Genomic DNA, 18,729 nt, shown 5'->3' on the forward strand with positions numbered 1-18,729 from the left:
AGCAAGGGCGGGCCTTGCCTGGGATTTGAGTGGGAAGGGTTCTTACCTAAGTCTGAGGAGGACAGATGCTGAACTTGACTCTGAGGTCTCTAGCCTGAGGGTGCCCGAGGGTGACGCCCAGGTGTCTAGGACGAGGGCAACACGCTCACAGATAACTGTAATGGACAACCCCACACACTTTGTGAAAGACCTAAAGGATGGTTAGATTTCAGTAAGAAAAAAAAAGGAGAGAATTTGTGGGTCATAGGTACCAAAAGACCCGGGAGTGAAGGTGGAAGTTTTGTTGAATATTATTGACAGTTTGGCAGGATGTCGAAGGAAGGAGAAGGAATGGGATGAGAAAACACTAACCGCAGGAGACAGTTGGATTTCTAGCATCCACATCAGAAAATGATTGTTAGGAGCAAGCAGGATTACTGGGTGTGGATGAAAAACAAAAAGGATTTATCCTGTGAGAATCCTGGTTCAGTCATGCTGCGTCTCTCTAAATTTGATGTCTCTGAGGCAGTGCATCTCCTCCCCAGATCTGAAAACCACAGACCGCCTGACTCACTATAAATCTCATCACCTGCTTTTATTAATAATTTTATTAATGATTTCACTACGTTGTAGGAACATTCCTGTATAACTAACACAGCAACCTGATTTTCTTAATACACTGTAAAAAATAAAAGTATCACTTGACTATCAAATCGTTTTTAAAAAACAATTTTGCGTTTTCAACTGACAAAGGGAAAGAAAGTGACCCTGCCTAGTTAATGCCTTGAAAGGCAGCAAGCCTGAGCTACCTACCTCCCATCGTAAGGGCAACAGCGCCCTCTACAGCCCATTATTGGGACACAGGTCCAGTGTTGGAAAAACGACACAAATTTATGATTTTTGTCCTTTAGTAAACAAGAAAACTTTGGTCATATATTCTTTACCCCAAAATACATAATTCTCAATATTTTCCACTTTTCAAATAGCAATATCTTCTTTTCTTCTAAGAAAATTAATGTTAAGCATAGGTTACTAAAAAAGTGGGGGTTTTTTTGTTTTAAAGGTTTTATTTTAGAGAGGGGAAGGGAGAAAGAGAGGAAGAAACATCAGTGTGTGATTGCCTCTTGAACTCCCTGTACTGGGACCTGGCCCAAAACCCAGGCATGTGCCCTGACTGGGAATTGAACTGGCGACCCTTTGGTTTGCAGGCCGGCACGCAATCCACTGAGCCACAACAGCCAGGGCTGAAAAAAGTTTTAAGCTTATGTATTATATTTATGCATTAGTTATGTTTTCAAAGCCCTTTTGAATTATGACAAGTTTTACATTTTGTAATTTAAAGAATGCAATCTATAAAGTTTGTCCTTGCTTGCAATTAATGGGATTAGATTTTCAGGCCTGCTTGTATCTGAAAATATTTGTTTTTGAGATCAAAGAACTGCCAGTTTGACAGCTGGTAATTGTTAGTTTTCACTTGATATCCTGATACAGTTAGAAACAACACCCTTTTGTAAATAATTTTTTCCTAATAAAAGTAACACAGTGGTTTCATTTGACAGACTTTATTTTTATGAACAAATATCCTCATTCAACCTAATTTTTAAAGGATTTTGGTGAGTGGTGGCGAGGTTTGTTAGGCAGGACCAATTCAGTTAGTTCTGATTTACAAGTATACACAGAGGTTAGACGTGAAAGTTTATTTTGTAATTCAAGATACCACTTCATAGCTAAACCTGATGAGTCCTCAAGAAGCAGTCCAGAAATGCAAATGTTTTTGTCAAAAGCAATTTGTTTCAGATCACTATTGGGCACTCAGAAGCCCCCAGTTCTCTGGGATCCAGGAATACAGAAGTGAATGGCTGAGACCATCCCATCGCTGATGGAGAGATTGCAGGAGGGTACCAAACAATGGAACAATCAAGAATCAAATCAATTTGACACTCTCCGATGGTTTTGAGGGCTAGAGGAATTAAAGCGCAGTGGCTTGAGGGGTCCGGGTTGAAATGGTGAAGGTGGGCACTTTACAGTGGGTGGTCTCAGCAGACTGGTCTGGGAGAGGAGGCAGAGCCCCTCGGGGTTCCAGGAAAGGCCACATAACTGACTTCACTGGGGCGAGGAGGCCTGTGAGAGGAGAGTTCTTATTCTCGCTCCATGGGAGGGACTCAGGGAGAAAGTGGGAACGGATCTGGGAAAAACCTGGGCTTGTAACGGGTTGTCATGGTTGCTACTGTGCCTTTGAGTGTAACATTTGGCGCCTCTTTGGAGACATAATAGATCCAAAAGCAGAGAGAGACAGAGTCCAAGCTGTCATTACCTCTTTTGAAGAGTTGATCTAGTCCAGTTTTCTGAAAGTATGTAATAACCAGGTTTCTCGCATCAGAATCATGCCATATATTACCAATATAATACATATTTTTATACAGGGGTGGTTAAAAGTAGGTTTACAGTTGTTTGTATGAAAAAATAATGCAGTAATTTATAAATAATAGGAGAATAAACTATTTCATATACACACAACTGTAAACCTGCATTTGCTTGCCCCTCTATAACACATGTAGCACATATATACTACATATAACATATATATATAACATAGCTGGCATAATAAAACATGTGTAAAACCTATAATTTTTATAAAATAGAACTCAAATTCCAAATACCTCTTCTCTGGCCATGAAAGATTATCAAAGACTTAACTTAGGCCCCACTTGTAAATTAATCAGTCAAGACACAATATGGGAAACAATAGTATATGTTTAGCAAAAGGAAGCACAGCACTGCTACTCTTGAGAAAAAAAAACATCACATGAGTCCTGTGACATCCTCAGCTTCCTAGGGAATGAAATCAAAAGAAAAAATGTGAACTAAATGCAAATGAAAACACATTGCATCAAGGTTTGTGAAGTGCAGCTAACGTGGCACTTATAAGAATATTTACAATTTCAAATCCTGTGGTAGAAAAGAAGAAAGATGTAAAGCAAATGGTCTAAGTGTCCATCTTGAGAAGCTAAAATAAAGAAAGATTTAACTCAAAGAAAATAGAAGTAAACATAATAATAAGGGTAGAAGCAGAAGTCAATGTCATAGAAAACAGAGAACAAAGAAAATCAGTTAAATTAATAGCCAATTTTTTGCAAAGTTCAGTAAAATAATAAACATTGTCTAGACTGATTAAGACAAAAAGAAAGATACAAATAACAAATATTAGGGAAGTTGGAGGAATGACTGTAGTTCCTATCACTATCTAACATGATAAGAAAATATTATGAAAAAATGATGACCAATTTTAAAAGGTAGCTGAAATGGAAATATTTCCTGAAAAATGAAAACTATCAGGTTACCAAAACTTACTCCAGAAGGAATAGAATATCTGGCTATGTCTAATCTATATCTAATAAAGAAGTTGAAACCATTAACAACCTGAATTCAGAGGACTGGCCACATGGAAATGGAAATGTTCTGTATTCTATTGCTGTTAAAACAAGTACTGTATGTAATTTGTTAAACTCATAAAATATACTTAAAATGCCTGCATTTTTATGATGTAAATTACCTCTTTATAAAATTGATATTAGAATATAAAAAAAGAACATCAAACAGATTATTTTCTCAGATGCATTATTTCAACATTAGTTCTAACTTCTGGTGGATTAGAGGAAAGGCATCTTAATTTTTGATCTAATAGTTAACTCATTTTAAAAAATGTTGTTAGCCTTTCAGTTGACAAGTGTGCATGTTGTTGGGTGGGGAGGAGATGAAAAGGGAGGTAAGGAATGCAGATATATTTTAAGGCTGTTTTCCGATTGTAACAGCTTTGTTTTGACTGAGAGTAACAGCAAGGCCACTGGTTCGATGCAGGAAGTTATTTTATTCCAGGATTCATCCTCTGATAACCAAAGCAGTTGGATCTGTATAACAGAAGCTCGGAAACTACCAAAATGAAGTGTGTTTAAATTTGATGTGAATCTTGGCTAGTCCCAAGATATTAAAATCCCTAACTGCGATGTATCTGAAAGGCCTGAGTCAGAGGAGGAGCAGAGAGCCCACAAAAGATTTAAATATTTCTCATCCAAACAACCACCAGGAACTTTGTAGAAGTTTACAAATTAGGATATTTTAGCAATCTTTTCATTATCCTTTTTGGAGGTGTGAAATAATTCTTAACTAGATTATCAGAATCGCAGGTAAATGGTTTTCCCGAAGTCTTTGAATTTATGTGTGTTTTTAACTATAAAGTCCGATACCACAACATACGTCAAGCTAGACAATTTAAATTAGAGAGTTGAATACGTATACTATTCATTCTTCTTGTTTTATCTAATATTTATGCTTGGCTTCAAAGTAGTTTCTTCCTTTAAAAAGTAATGTTGGAGTACAAAAACCAAATTGAAATTGTTTGTTGTGGACCACACCTCCTCGGTGACCAGGTTGTGAGGAAGGTCCCGAGGCTCCACCTGTGGACACAGGACTTGACGTCAGCAAAGCGTCCAAGTACATCGAGTGGCTGTTTGCAGACACAGTCTGCAGGATTCATGGTTTCCGTTCCAAGGCAATGGAAGCCCAGCAGAAGCCCCAGCATTTTTAATGCATGTTGAAATGGACGGTTCCTAAAAACCGAGCTACAATCCTTTCATGAAAACCAATAATTTATTCTGTAGTTTTCTAGGCTAATAAGAACATTGTAACTGTTCTCCAAAATAACTGTGATCCATCATGTGGAAAGTGAAAATTTCAGAGGGAAGATTGATCCCGTCTTTTCACCTTTGCAGAGAGGGCGAGGTTATTTGGATTCCGGAGAAGCTGACAAAGCAGATGCTGGTTTAAGAGAAAACGATGCATCGCCTGGCATCCACGTTTCGGAGGAGATGCTCTGTCATTGACAGAATCATTAAGTGAGACATGATCTCATGACAAAATGGGTTGCTTATTTATGCTAAGGACGGCCGCCCCCAAATCTTAATTTGGAAAACCTGCTGAGCTGACATCAGCGATCTAGTCAAACTGTTCGAGTTCATTCTGTTCTATTTGTCTCCTTTCTCTCCCTCTGCGACCAGCCTTCAAAAAGTCATGGAATATGGGCTAGCCATAATTACAGGATAACAATGCCAATTATCTCTTTCGCCTGGAAGACATTCCACCTCCTTTTCATTTGTTAAGTTTTACAAAAGAAGAGACTTATATAGTTCAAATAATAGTTGAATGAACAGTAATTGAATTTCATGCCGCATCAGCCAGTCAAATGTAGATATAGTCCCAATTATTGTCCCAGAGCACAAAGCATGGATTTCATTATGTCCTACCTAGAACAATGTCCTTTAAAGCTGCTGACCTTTTCAACTTTAAGAGACAGAATAAGGACAAATACCTCTTAGAATAAGCAAGCCTTGTGATGTTTTCATCTAACAATAGCTATGGGTAGAATTAAGCCACACCCTCAGGTTCATCCTTCTTACACAGGGCACTGAAAAACTTAAGAGACACACCTGTATGTTTTTAGCATTGGCTGTCATTCAGAGGTAAAACAGTTAGGTTTCAACACACTCTCTGAGCTTCCAGGTTGTGTGTGTGTTAAGAGGTCATTTCAGCTTTAGTCATCTTCTTGGTTCTCAGAGTAAGAGAAACAATCACCTTGGCCCTGACAAACCAACCTGCAGGACACCCCCCAGTAGCAAGTCAAGGTCAGAGGGAGTAAAGGCTCAGGAGTTGGGGAGTACTCACTGGACTTACAGGCTAGATTCAATGAAACATTCTAAGTGACTACGCCCACGGGGGTACTGCGAATGCTCCCTCCCCATTCAGACAAGTTTCTATGACTGATCAGTCACAAGAAACCGGACAAGGTGTGTCTCGGAGCCAGATGAATGCCGATACCTCCGGTCCATACTCCTACCTCCCCATCTCTAACCCTATGACGCGACCCACCGTGGTCTCTGTGACTAGGACCTTCCAACCTCTCTGTCTAGACCCACGGTCTCGTTTGCTTGAGATGTCCTTCTACCCTGTGCTACAAGGTAACTTCAAATGCTAGTTAGTTGTTTCTCTTACTTGTTGTGAAAGTGTTCCCATTTCTCTCAAGCAGAGTTGGCTCATTGTCTCCATGCGCTGATACTCCTGGATATATATGCTTCATTTCTATCTCTTCTACTTTGAATAGTACATTCAAACCGTTTGATTAGAGACCAGTTTTCCTTGCTAGAATGCATGCGCACTTTTAGAGACATCTAGAAAATTCTTTCCATCTTTATTCCTACGACTAAGCCTTTTTTCCCTGACCCGTAAGGACACTGTTTGTTTCCTGCACTGATGTTTTAACATATTCTTCAGTTTGCCACTCACAATTCTGTAGGTTTTCTAAAATAAATATTACTAAGCTGATCTCACCAGCAAGAAAGTTGATTATGAAAGAACTGTGACCTTCGCAGTGTCACTGGTGGCCTATTTCTTGAGGTTTTTGAATTCAGTGTTGCAACAGGTAGCCCTTCTTCTGAGCCTGTTCCCGAATGTTCTCTTCCTCCATCCCCTTTCCAGGAACTGCCAGTAACCTGAAGTTGTTATGCATTCTTCCTACGTGTGTTATTCTGTGTTCAGTCCATGTGCTCTCATTACTTTACAGGAGCTGAACTCTAGCCACCCCTGCCTGCTCCACAGCGCGCAGCTGGGTCCCGGGTGACCAGCTGGGTCCCCTCTGTGGATTCCTGGTTTCGTCCTTACCCACCTGGCGGCTCCCCTGGTTTGTTGGTGTGGCCATGTTTTAGAAATGAATATCGACTAGGCTGATAGATGTGTGGAAGTCAACTTCGGAATGACTTCCTTTCTGTTTCCATTTCTCTAATCAGTGATGCCGACCACAGTGGCCTTACATTTCCCCTTAGCTCGACGAACCTTTAGGCAGCCATTCTCTGGATTCGAGTCCCTTAGAGTGTCTGCCTTAGGGAACTCTTTTCTCTCTGCCCCTGCGAGACTTGTCTTTTTAAAAGTCTCCTGTCATTTTTGAAATCCAGGACTGCTTTTCTCAAGGACCTGGGAGCCACCACTTGGAAGTGTCATCACCAAGGAAGACAGTGCCGGGTGTCCCACAGCCTTCGTGGGAGGACAGGGGCCTGGATTAGGTAGGCTCCTTGCTCCAGGGTGCAAACTACCTCCTGTTATACAGGCTGGAGGAGCTTTGCTGTGCCCTTGAATGCAGCCAATTATAATGCACAGAAGGCCTATAAAATCCCTTCTCCCAAGCCAGCTCTTAAAACGTCTCAGGCCCTTAGAGTTGAGCTCAGACTGAGTCCTGGCTTCCCTCCCCTACCGCCCTAGCCTTGAAGGAAAGTCCTCCTTACCCATTAAATCTATCCAGTGCAATGTTTTGCTGTGAAAATATAAACTAACTTCGAGACTGTCAAGAAGGGAAACTTTATTTGTACTTCTCATAGAGGCAATTTAAGACTTTAGTGGTTGTTACTAAAAGCACTCCACACTGAGAGCTTTCAAATGTGCTTTATCGGCAAAAATCTCAAGATGGTGCAAAAATCCATCAGTCTAAGTAGTTCCACTTGCTTCTGTATGCAAATAGCTTTACAAGTATTTAGTGTTTGTTGTTTTCCCCCGTTGACTGCTTTGGGCTCGTATTAGCATTCCGGGCTCATAGCCTCGCCTCTGAAAAGTCTGGCTTCTGTGGCGGCCAGGCCTTCTAGTGTTTATCGTTGATGGGATTTTGTCTTTAGCGAGATAAATGCGTTTTTCCCTTTTATTGGAAGGCTTTTTTAAAAATGCTCACTTGGGGGCATGCTTATTGATTTCAGAGTGAGGGAAAACAAGGGAGAAAGAGAGGGAGAAAACTGTCCATCGGTCACCTCTCTTATGTCCCCTGACTTGGGACCGAACCTGCAACCCAGGCACATACCTTGACCCAGAATTGAGCCTGTGAGACTTACGTTGCTCTGGAAAACATTTTCTCATGCATATCGCTGATACACCCTAGCTCTTTGAATTCCTTTAAGATGTTAAAGTTAGCTATTTTCTCTACCAATCATGAAGAGCTGAGTTTTGTTATAAAGATGCCTCTATTTATGAGAAGATACATTTAAGCTCATTGAGAAGTGGGAGTCATGGGAGTCCAATGGCTTTTCTTTCTTTCTTTCTTTCTCTCTTTCTTTCTTTCTTTCTTTTATAAAGCCTATTTTTTAAAAGATTTTATTTATTTTTTTTAGAGAAGGAAGGGAGGGAGAAAGAGAGAGAGAGAGGGAGAGAGAGAAACATCAATGTGCGATTGCTGGGGGCTGTGGCCTGCAACCCAGGCATGTGCCCTGACTGGGAATCGAACCTGCGATGCCTGGTTCACAGCCCGCACCCAATCCACTGAGCTACTCCAGCCAGGGCGGCTTCTTTCTTTGCAGGAAGAGAAAGTAGGGTAGTAGGTGGGGCAGTTTGGGAAAGGTTGCTGAGTGGGAGAGGCCAGAAGACAGTAACAGGGAACGGGGAGTGTGGGGAACCGTGGGGCCTGCGCTGGCTAGGGAGGGGACTAAAGATGCAATGGAAGGGAATTAATGGCAAAGTTTCAAAACAGGTGTTGGGCCTTAGAGAGCTCAGGATTTAGAATCGACTGCTTTGAAAAAATAAAAACCTAAGGAGTGATGCTCCTTCTGACTTTTATTAGTACCTAAATGTATCAGTGTTTTTTCTTCTCCAAACATGCTTAAACTCGCTGTGTAAGAAAGCTGCCTGTTCTTTCATGGAGGCCAGTGCAAACCACCTGGTGTATCCTTGTATACCAGGTCTGGTTTGCTCAGAGTGTAAAGCATATTTATTCTTAGTCTTATGATGTGCTGAAAGATGTGCCCCTGGGTTTAAGAATATAATACTTATTTTGAAGAAATAGAACAAAGGCTCTAAATGTCCATGACTAATAAAATGAGGAATGTTCCTGAGGATGAATAGATTGTAGAGTGCACTTAGAAGTGGAGGGCAGAAAAATAATTTCAGGAGAAGTTCTGGAAAAGAAAAATGTGGGAGCAGGTGGGGAAGTAAATTCACCTACAAGGGCACCGAAGTAGATCAAATGGGGATTGAAGAGAACAACCACAATTATGGCTGAGTTACCAGTGTCTATTTTAAGTCTGATTCGTGTGGTTTAAAATGTTCATCGGTTCCCTACAGCATAAATTAGCACGGCATTGTTATTCAAGTCTGTTAAAATCCATGTCCTTTAAAGCAAGAAAAGTGATGAATGTATTAAATATTCAAGTGTTAAGTGATGCATTCTGCAAAAAAGGGGAAAAAAGCCTTTAGTTTGCAAAAGGACAGCTAACATGTTAGGTGATATGAAAATCACAGGGACCAGTCACCACTCCTACCTTCCCCCTCTGCTCACCAGTCCTGTTGTCTGGTGAGGTAAGTTTCCAGCACTGTCATGAGTGCGGGTCCTCCCTCAGCCTGTGGAGTGCGCAGCTCCACGGCTGCTCCAGCCTTTCCATAAGGAGGAAATAAAGGAGGTGATTTGGGGAATGAAATGAAATAAATTGTGCAAGCTCATGCTCACTCCAACGTCTATCCAAAAGAGATTTCCTCTTGTATTTTCTACCTTCCTTCCAGGTTCCTCTTCCTGCTGTTTTCGCTGACAGCATTCTTCCGTGGGATTTGGGATTTGGATCGAGATCAGTCTGGATTCCTCCACGTTTGTATAGTGATCACCAGTTTGGGCGATTTGCTCTGTTTGGGATTTTAATTTGAGCTCACTTAGTGATAATGATGAAAAAAAAGAGAGAGAGAAATGTTAGAGTAGTGCGTGCCACCTAGGAAACATTCCAGAAAAAGTACCAGAACCAGAGGTTGGTGGGTTCAGGACTTGGTCCTTCTGCCGCCGTTTCTATTTTGTCTGCTCATCAGCTTCATTCACTCCGGCTTCGCTCCCTCTTCACGTGGCAGGAGACACAGCTCCCAGCTGTCTGGACTCGGACACTTGTATCTTAACAAATAGGTCTTCAGCCCCTGCTTTAGTTACGAAAGATTCTTGGAGAAGGGCTGTGACTATTCTAGCTTGGGTTGTATGCTCAATCCTGGATAAGTGACAATGGTCGTAAGTTGTGTGACTGACTGGCCACTCAGGATAAATATTTGACACAAAGGGGAGCAAAATATACCACCCCAAAATATGTCTCTCTGGCATATGGATCATTTTGAACTGAGGATTTTTAAGAAATAGTGGGCACAGGAGAAGTTCTCAGGATGGAGATGTTACCCTTTTGTAAGAAACATTTACATTTATAAAGGACACCTCCCTTTGTGAGGGTGTCTCCCTCTCTGTGGCAGGAAGAAGATGAATGTGTCTCTACAGACTTGCACCCAGTAGAGGAGGCTGTGCCTTATAACTGCCCTACCCTTGTATACGGTGCTTTTCCTCGTAGCCTCCCATAACTGGTGTCTCCCCTTCTCGACATCGTGTTTTGTCTTTGGCTGGAGACGTTATTTAAATTGGTGGCTTGGGTCATTTTGCGCAGTTACTCAGTTTTTTCCTGGGTATGTCCAAAGTATACGAGAGGTGGACATGAGATTAAACTTCTGTTTGTTTTTCTCCTGTTAATCTGTCTTTTACTACAGGGGTTTCTGAGTCAAGAACCTAGAAGGGTAGAGGGAAAATTACTTTTCCACCCCTGCAGAAACATTATGGTCCTTCAATAAGTGTTTTTTGAGTAAATCAGTGAATGAATGTAACACTCACTTGGCTGTGATTTGTAGGATTAGAAGAAAACATAACTATAGAGAAGAAATTCAGTTAGGAATCTACTCAGATATTGTTTACAACTTGGAAGATGAAGGAGGCAAAGACATGATTGAAAATTGAGCCCCCCAACCCAACTAACTCTGACCTTGGCCGGTGCGGTTCAGTTGTTTGGAGTGTCATCCAGTAAACTGAAAGGTCATGGGTTCTATTCCTGGTCAGGGCACATGCGAGAGGCTTCCGACTGGTGTTTCCACCTCACATTGACGTTTCTCTCCTTCTCTTTCTCCCTCTCTTCCCCTCTCTTTAAAGTCTAAGCATGTCCTTAGGTAAAAATTAAAAAAATATTGAATCCCCAAAGTGAAACCTTGATTGGACAGATGCTATAGATGTCTCAGTTCCAGTTTGCATCTCTAACAGTTCATGTCTCTTTATAACCTAGTTTTTAGTAATTAGAACTTTAATATTATTTAGAGGAAAAAAAAGAAAAGACTGTTAACATTTAGCCTAAGATTTATTGATTTTTTAAAAGATTTTATTTTTACTTATATTTAGAGAGAGAGGAAAGGAAGGAGAGAAACATTAATGGGTGGCTGTCTCGTGTGTGCCCCAAGTGGAGACTTGGCCTGCAACCCAGGCCTGCGCCCTGACTGGGAATCGAACAGGTGACACTTTGGTTTGCAGTCCGCGCTCAGTCCACTGAGCCACACCAACCAGGGCACTAGCCTAAGATTTAAAAACATAGATTTTATATTACTTTTCTACAATAGGAAGAATTTAAGTATTGAGGTAATATTAGTAACTTGGCAGATGAATGAGGCCAATATCTGAAATTCTTATGCAATAACGATACAAAATTAAAAGGTGGCACTGTTGATGTTTGGCTTTCCTTGTATAAATTTATTTTTGGTCCCCTCACCAGGAGATTTGAACTGAGCTGATAGAACTGTTCTAATTCACTTCAGTTAACACAAAATAGCCATCTGGTAAGATCCCACTTTTGCACCAGATCAATGTAGACGAAGCTGGGTAAGACACAAGGCTAGTTTACTTCAAAGAATGGATCACGCTGTCAGTAACGGGGATTGCATCTAAGTACTTACATTGCAAGACACATAATAAGCACTCTAAGGTAAAAACTCAGAATAAAACTTGAAACATCCTATGTCAGTTCTGAGGAGATAAAAATTATCTTATTGTTTGGTATTGAAAAAGACATGAGGGAGGCCTGGAGGAATAAGGAGGACTTCACATAGTACAGGAAGTTTTGGAAAGGCATCAAAAACAGTTAACCACAAAGTACAGGAACTCAACCTCTGATTCACTCAAGTAAACTATCACAAGGAAGTACACGTGTATTTTGGACACACACACAAGACCGAATTGTCCTGTATATACCATAGAGCTCACACGGGAGGCTACGTGCATGGGAGTTCACTGATGGATAGAAGTCCATCCTCCCGCCCCTGAAAACCAGAAGGATGAGAGACAAATGCACTTCCTTTGTTCTTGTCTGGTTAGTCATTACCATCTCTGACAGTTCCAAAGTATTCTAATGTGTAAACAAGAACCAAGCTAACATCTCATTTCAAGAGGTGTTCAATTACGTAAATCTTCATCTTCCATCTTCCTTTTTATTAGCGTAGCATTGTCCAGTGCTTACCATGGGAGAGCATTTTTTCAAGTATCCAATGTCATTCCTTTAAAGGAGCGAAATTTTGCATACTACCCCTTCTAGAAAAGATCAAATAGATAAATAATTCAGAAAATAGCTATGCGTTTATTCATTGGTTTTGCAAGCCTTGCTTCTCTGTAGGTGAGTTAATATGTAGATTAAATATTCATAACCCAATTTGTGTTATTGGTTCATTTTGTGGTAGCCAGATGTTATTTTCTTCCTCTTTGCATTCAGTAGGAACCATCTGAGGTTCAAGTACAAACACTAGGAATAGTTGTCAGGCCTGTATATTATTAAAAAATGAATAATAAGGCTCCATAAGAACAAAAACATTTAACTTACTGCCTCTTTTTAAATAAGACAATACGACTGGGAATCCCATTTTGTACCTCAGAATAATTTTGGACCTACAACTTCTATATTTATGCAGACAGCATTTTATAATGCAATAGTTTTAAGATGTTTTGGTCTTGGAATCTCTTCATAGTCTTCAAAATTATTGAAAACCCCACATAATTTGTTTTGTAGAGCCTATGTCTAATAATTTTGGCTGTATTGGGAATTTTATTAATTGAAATTTGTTAATTTGAAAATATGTATCAACTTACTTAAAAGTGACAATTATTTACATCAAGAACATGGTTTTTGTTTTTTTTTTTTAAATTCTATTTTCCAAATCCAAAATAAAAATATTACTATCAGTCACTAGTCAACCCACCACTATATTTGGATGAAATTAACTTTATTGTAACCTGATCCTTTACCATGTAACACAATGACACTTCCAAGAGCAAACGATGTTTGAATAGGCTCTATGGACACCTTTTTCTAAAAATTTAAGCACATACTAACTAATCTGTTAGAAATACCATAATCTTTAAAGAGAGACAAAAATAAGGATACAAATACAACCTGTATCCCATGGGCTTATTTTTCATTTTTATTATGTTATCTTGGAAAATGTTTCATGAATTATGTAATAATTAGAAGTTATTTCTGTATGATACCTGCCTTGTATTTGATACACAACAAATAAACAGAGATTCATAATAATGTATTTTTGACATCTCAACAAATTGAAGCCCCACAAATATTTTTCCTTCAGACCAAACTGATCAACCATGCCGAGAAACAAAAATGATTTGTATTTAAGAATGCCCCATTGCTGTGTTAATTTTAATAACAAAAACCCAAAGTATCCTCACTTTGACATTTATCATATACAAAGTATGGATATCCTTTGAAGGAACACTATGCAATGCTACCATTTAAAGTCCTAGGAAGGTCTTGGGGAATTTCTCATATAATTTTAATAATTTTAAAAAGATAGACTATAAAATAACATGCTCAATATGATTTCAATTACATTTAATTATATTTTAAATTCTGTGTGAAACTGTTTATATGCACACACACATATAAGACTACCTACTTATAATAAATACATTCTTTAGTTACATCTTGCAAATGCATTTATTACAAACTGATAGTTGGGGAGATACCCAGATAATCTCTGTCTACATTTGCATAGAAAATCACTGTTCTGCATTTACTGTTCCCTATTCCATGCACTTGTATAACATGTATTATATTCACAGTGAAAGTGCACTGAATAAGATAAAAAGAAAACTTCCTAAGATTCCAAAATAAGAGCACACTTAAAGTTTCAAATTTAATCATATAAAGTAAATACAAAGTTAAACTAGGTTTTAGCTAAAAATAAAAGCAGCATAAGGAAGCTCTGAAAAGTCACAGGGCAGCTGAGAAGCATTTCTGACAGGTGCAAAGCAAGTTCTTTTCCTTCCCTTGACAGTATTGCAGATGTACACTGACTCTCTGGGGGTCCAGCCCCACGCTTGCATATCTCATTATCAATTGCAGAGGAAAAAAAGCGAAGATACTTAAAAAGTGAAAAGTCAATAATAAAAAGGAACACTTTGCTAACCAAGTCCCATCTTCCAGACATTCCATTCCATCCACTTCAATGAACATATTGAGTGGCGACTCATTTAGAAACTATGTAGGTGCTATGGGGGTGGGCGTGTTGAAAACATGGATATGGACTAGCAGAAAGAAGTGATTCACCAAGAGCTATGACGCATGTCCTCTTTAAGATATGCTGTGAAGGATAAAGAACAATTGATTTTGAAGCTAAGAAGGGAAAGATTAATTTAGATGGAGTGGAATATAGATTGTTCAATTTGACAGCTAATGCCTGATGACTCTTTATTAATATAAATCTTTAAAAAAACATTGTAAGAGGAACCTGGTATTTTTTCCAAAAATATAAAAGCAGATTTTGAGCCATGGCTGGTGTGGCGCAGTGGAATGAGCACCTGCCTGTGAACCAAAGGGTCACCAGTTCAATTCCCAGTCAGGGCAGGTGCCTGGGTTGCAGGCCAGGTCCCCAGTAGGGGGCGCACGAGAGGCAACTGCACATTGATGTTTCTCTCCCTCTCTTTCTCCCTCCCCTCCCCTCCCTCTAAAAATAAATAAATAAAATCTTTTTTAAAAAGTGAGTTTTGAGTGAAAATTATTTAGCCTTTTAGGTAGTGCCTCCCCCATTCACTGAGGTAGCTTTACATGCCCTTCCTTTGCCTTTCTACCATAGACTCAGGTTGGTTTCCTCCCTCTGGTCTCCCCAACCCAGGTCTACTCATAAGCTGCACTTCATACCAGGAAAGATCCTCCTCCACTCTACTTGGCCATAAAAAAAGAAGAAAATTTTGCCCTTCGCGATGGTACGGATGGACCTGGAGAACATTATGCTAAGTGAAATAGGTCAGTCAGAGAAAGACAAATAAAATATTGTTTCACTCATATGTGGAATCTAATGAACAAACTGAATTAACAAGCAAAATAGACACAGACTCAGAGATAGAGAGCAGGATGACAGCTGAGGAGGGGGAAGGTTAGAGGTGGGAGGGATGGAGGAAAAAGGCAAAAGGACTCGCGGACATGGACAGCAGTGTGGCGATCGAGGAGGGGGTATAAGGGGATAAAATAGTAATGGAAAAATATAATAAAAATTTTATAAAAAGAGAAGCAAAAAAATAATGTTTACTAAATGAAATAATTAGTTGACGTGAGTTTGATGTATGAATACCTGTTAACCGAGAAACTGCAACAAAACGTAGTCACTCTTTAGCCCTGTGCTTTAATTTTGTCCCTTTTGCATTGTCCTTTTTTTTCTAGGACATCCTCACATTTTGCACTGACTCTAGGAGGCTAGACGTGATTGGACTGGAAGGGGAAGGCTTGGCAGCCTCTGCAAACACCACCACGGGACATCCTCTCGGGCCGAGGAACGGGAGCGAGGGTGGAGATGTCAAGGGGGAAGCTACCTTTCGCTGGATATGATGTTTGCTGCATCCCAAACAAAAACACGTACCCCGAGAGGAATGCAAAGAAGCTCCTACCCATTCTCTGGGTGGCATGGTGAAAATTTATCTAGTCCTCTGGACAGTCTCTTTCGAGAAAGTTGCAGGATCTTAATTCCTGGGTAAGTAATACAGTTGCTTGGTTAGGCTGAGTAGTTAGAGTGCAGAACGGAAGCCCAGTTCTGGAACTGGAATCCTTTCGACAGCACCCAAAACAGCCCACCGCACACAGGAGTCGAAAAGACACACACAAGTGTTTGAAAAGTTGCCCGAATATAAATTAGAAGCTCAATTTGACCAAAGGTGAAGAAAGTAATATTTTAAAGAAAAGTTAGATCCAACTCCAATGTGATTTTGTTAAAAGCGTGACCTTTGTCACAGGAAAACTTTTGGTCCTACACAAATGAGATAACATGTCTACAGAGTTTTGAAGTCAAGTTAATTTTAGGGCAATATCGTTCAAGGTTAAAAGAGAGAGGGATATAATTGGAGAGGAAATTGAAAGGAACAGTCTGTGTCGGATGTTAATATAATTTAACTAGCAATCAAAAGAGAGAGCTGGTGGAAATTTAAACTTTAAAACCAAGAACTAAACATTTATGAGGAGAAACTGCTTTGCTCTGTGGAAAAATGGGGTTTATTTTAACTGTTTAGTTATCATCGGGATTTTAATGATGCTGTGCATGGCAGTAAGCAGCATTTTATAGATGGGAAATGCAAATAAAATGGTCTGCACAGTTTACAGCTGTTTTTAATTTTTATTTCATGATTATGACTTTATTTAAACATGCAGAGAATAATACTTTACTTTTATAAGATCTCTTTTATGAAAAAAGATGATGTTTTCTGTATGTTATCTAAATTATTACATAAAAATCAACTTATAAATCTTACTTCGTTATTTGGAATCCCATTGTTATTAACTTAGTCATTCTCTGAGAAAAATACAGATTCTTTTTTTAACTTTATATATATATTTTCTTATCCTCACCTGAGGACATATTATTGACTTTGGAGAGAGAGGAAGGAAGGGAGACAGAGAGGGAAAGAAACATCAGTGTGAGAGAGAACTACTGTTCGGGATCGGAGACCAAACCCTCAGCCTAGGTAAGTGCCCTGACCAGGAATTGAACCCGGGACCTTTCGGTCCACAGATGAAGCCCCAACAAACTGGGGCCACAAAGGCCAGGGCAGAAAAATAGAGATTCATGATTTAAACAGAAAAAGAACACGTGGGGGATGCAAAAGTAAAGGATTTGAGAGATGGTTCTTCACATGTGAAGTTTTCTCATTTTTTTTTTTTAACTCTCACCCAGGAATGAGCTTACTGAAGTTTCCTTGTTTGCATTGAATGGACGGACATTTCTCACCATAATCGGAGACAGTGGAAAAGCATGGGAGATGACATGTTTTAATTTATAAATCTTAAACCAGATTCAAGCACCGATTCTACCACTCAGCTGTGCTGAGTCTCCGTTGTCTGGACATAATGAAGGCCTCTCTTACAGAACTGAAAGAGGATCCAAAGTCGGAGAGTCCTAGACGCTGAGACCGACATGTCACTTGCGGGCAGAAGTGAGCTCTGCTGAGACAGACGTGTGTGGGGCTTGCTTCTGACCTCGTTCCTCTCGGAGCTGGGGGGGTCTTCATTCTGATAGCCGCTGGGTTTTCCCGCTGGGTCTCTGCGAGACCCCTGGGCAAGAGCTCGTGGCCCTCCTTCCCTAGGGCATGCCGGCCTCAGGGCAGGCTGGGGGAGAGCGGAGGGAGTCAGGACAGGGCCGGGGAGCGCGGGGAGGCTGTCCCTGACCTGGCTGCCGTTTGGCATGAGCACGGGGGAGGGCTGTCCCCTGTAAACGACTTCTGCTAAGCTCAGCCCATCCACAGGGAGGAAAGGGAAGGATGCGTTCCCAACCAGGTGTCCCACGGCCGAAGGACGGCGCTGTGGGATGTGAACTTCCTCATACGCGGTGGGTGGGCTTTCCTGGGCCTCCCAGCTGATGCCAGGACTTGTCGTGACTAAGGGCAACAGGAAGCCCCGGGGCTGGAGGTCAGTGACCACAGCGTGGGTGGGAGGTGACTCCTGTGGGGTTGCGAGAGTGTCTGAGTTAAAGGCCATGGTTGTGGTGGTGGTACTGGCCCCCTCGGTCATGTCCAAGGTTTTAGAGACAGAGCTAGCTGAGTGCATCTGAAGAGTCACGCAAGCAGTGTCTGGTACCATTTATATAAGGACACTTAAATCTCTAAGAAAATGCTCAAGGACAAATAACAGAATTTCTTGAGAATAACCAAACCTACTCTTTGCTTGCAGAACACATTACAAATCCTTTATTGTTTGCTGTTTCTGGTACATTTAGAGAAAATCTTACAGCCTCCGTGTTATTTCCAGCTTCTTTCTGCAGAGCTGACTCTCATCTCGCGCAGGGACCCAGTGGGACCGGGGCGAGAGTCCCGGGAATGGTCCACTCTAATTCCTTTCCATGCGTCCCCCGGGTTCCTGTCTCGTGCCATCTACTTGCTCCCAGTTTTTACGGAAAATGTAAGTGTTTAGTCTGTTTTTCTGTGTGTTTTCTTAAAGCTCTCTCTTAAAGTAGAAAGCATTTATCAAACAAGTTTTAGAGAAGGCTTTTTTTTTTCCTCTTTCATGTTCTGTAAAACACTGTCGGTAGCTCGAGATATCTGTCTTTGTAACTTGCCCAGCAGGGAATGCATGTATATTTTCTCGATACGTGGGCATTCTCTGGTTCTGGCAGTACTGTGTGGGGGCTGAGAGAAGGGGGCTACTTTCAAATTTCCTCTTGGTGGGCAAGTAATTTTCAGCTACCACACAAAACAGTGGATACCATGATACTTACTTTGTAGAAATAATTTACTCTTAACCTGGACAGAGCAAGTAGAGCACATAAAATTTAACTATGTCTTGCACAGTCTTATCCAATGCATTATTTTTTATCCTCTTTTGCATGATTCACAGAACTTCTGTATATGTA

The 18,729-nt window shown here is 40.5% G+C and overlaps 1 long non-coding RNA gene across 1 annotated transcript; it reads left to right on the forward strand.

Annotated features, from left to right (window-relative positions):
- The first annotated feature begins 15,800 nt into the window (after window positions 1-15,800).
- LOC123826436 lies at window positions 15,801-18,258 on the forward strand. The gene is made up of 3 exons (XR_006787035.1): window positions 15,801-15,864; window positions 17,059-17,317; window positions 18,129-18,258. It is a non-coding gene; the product is annotated as an uncharacterized LOC123826436 (long non-coding RNA).
- The last annotated feature ends 471 nt before the right edge of the window (window positions 18,259-18,729 follow it).

Source organism: Phyllostomus hastatus, unplaced genomic scaffold, assembly GCF_019186645.2.
Source record: "Phyllostomus hastatus isolate PE091 unplaced genomic scaffold, TTU_PhHast_1.1 phas_contig_80, whole genome shotgun sequence".
Classification (NCBI taxonomy): domain Eukaryota; kingdom Metazoa; phylum Chordata; class Mammalia; order Chiroptera; family Phyllostomidae; genus Phyllostomus; species Phyllostomus hastatus.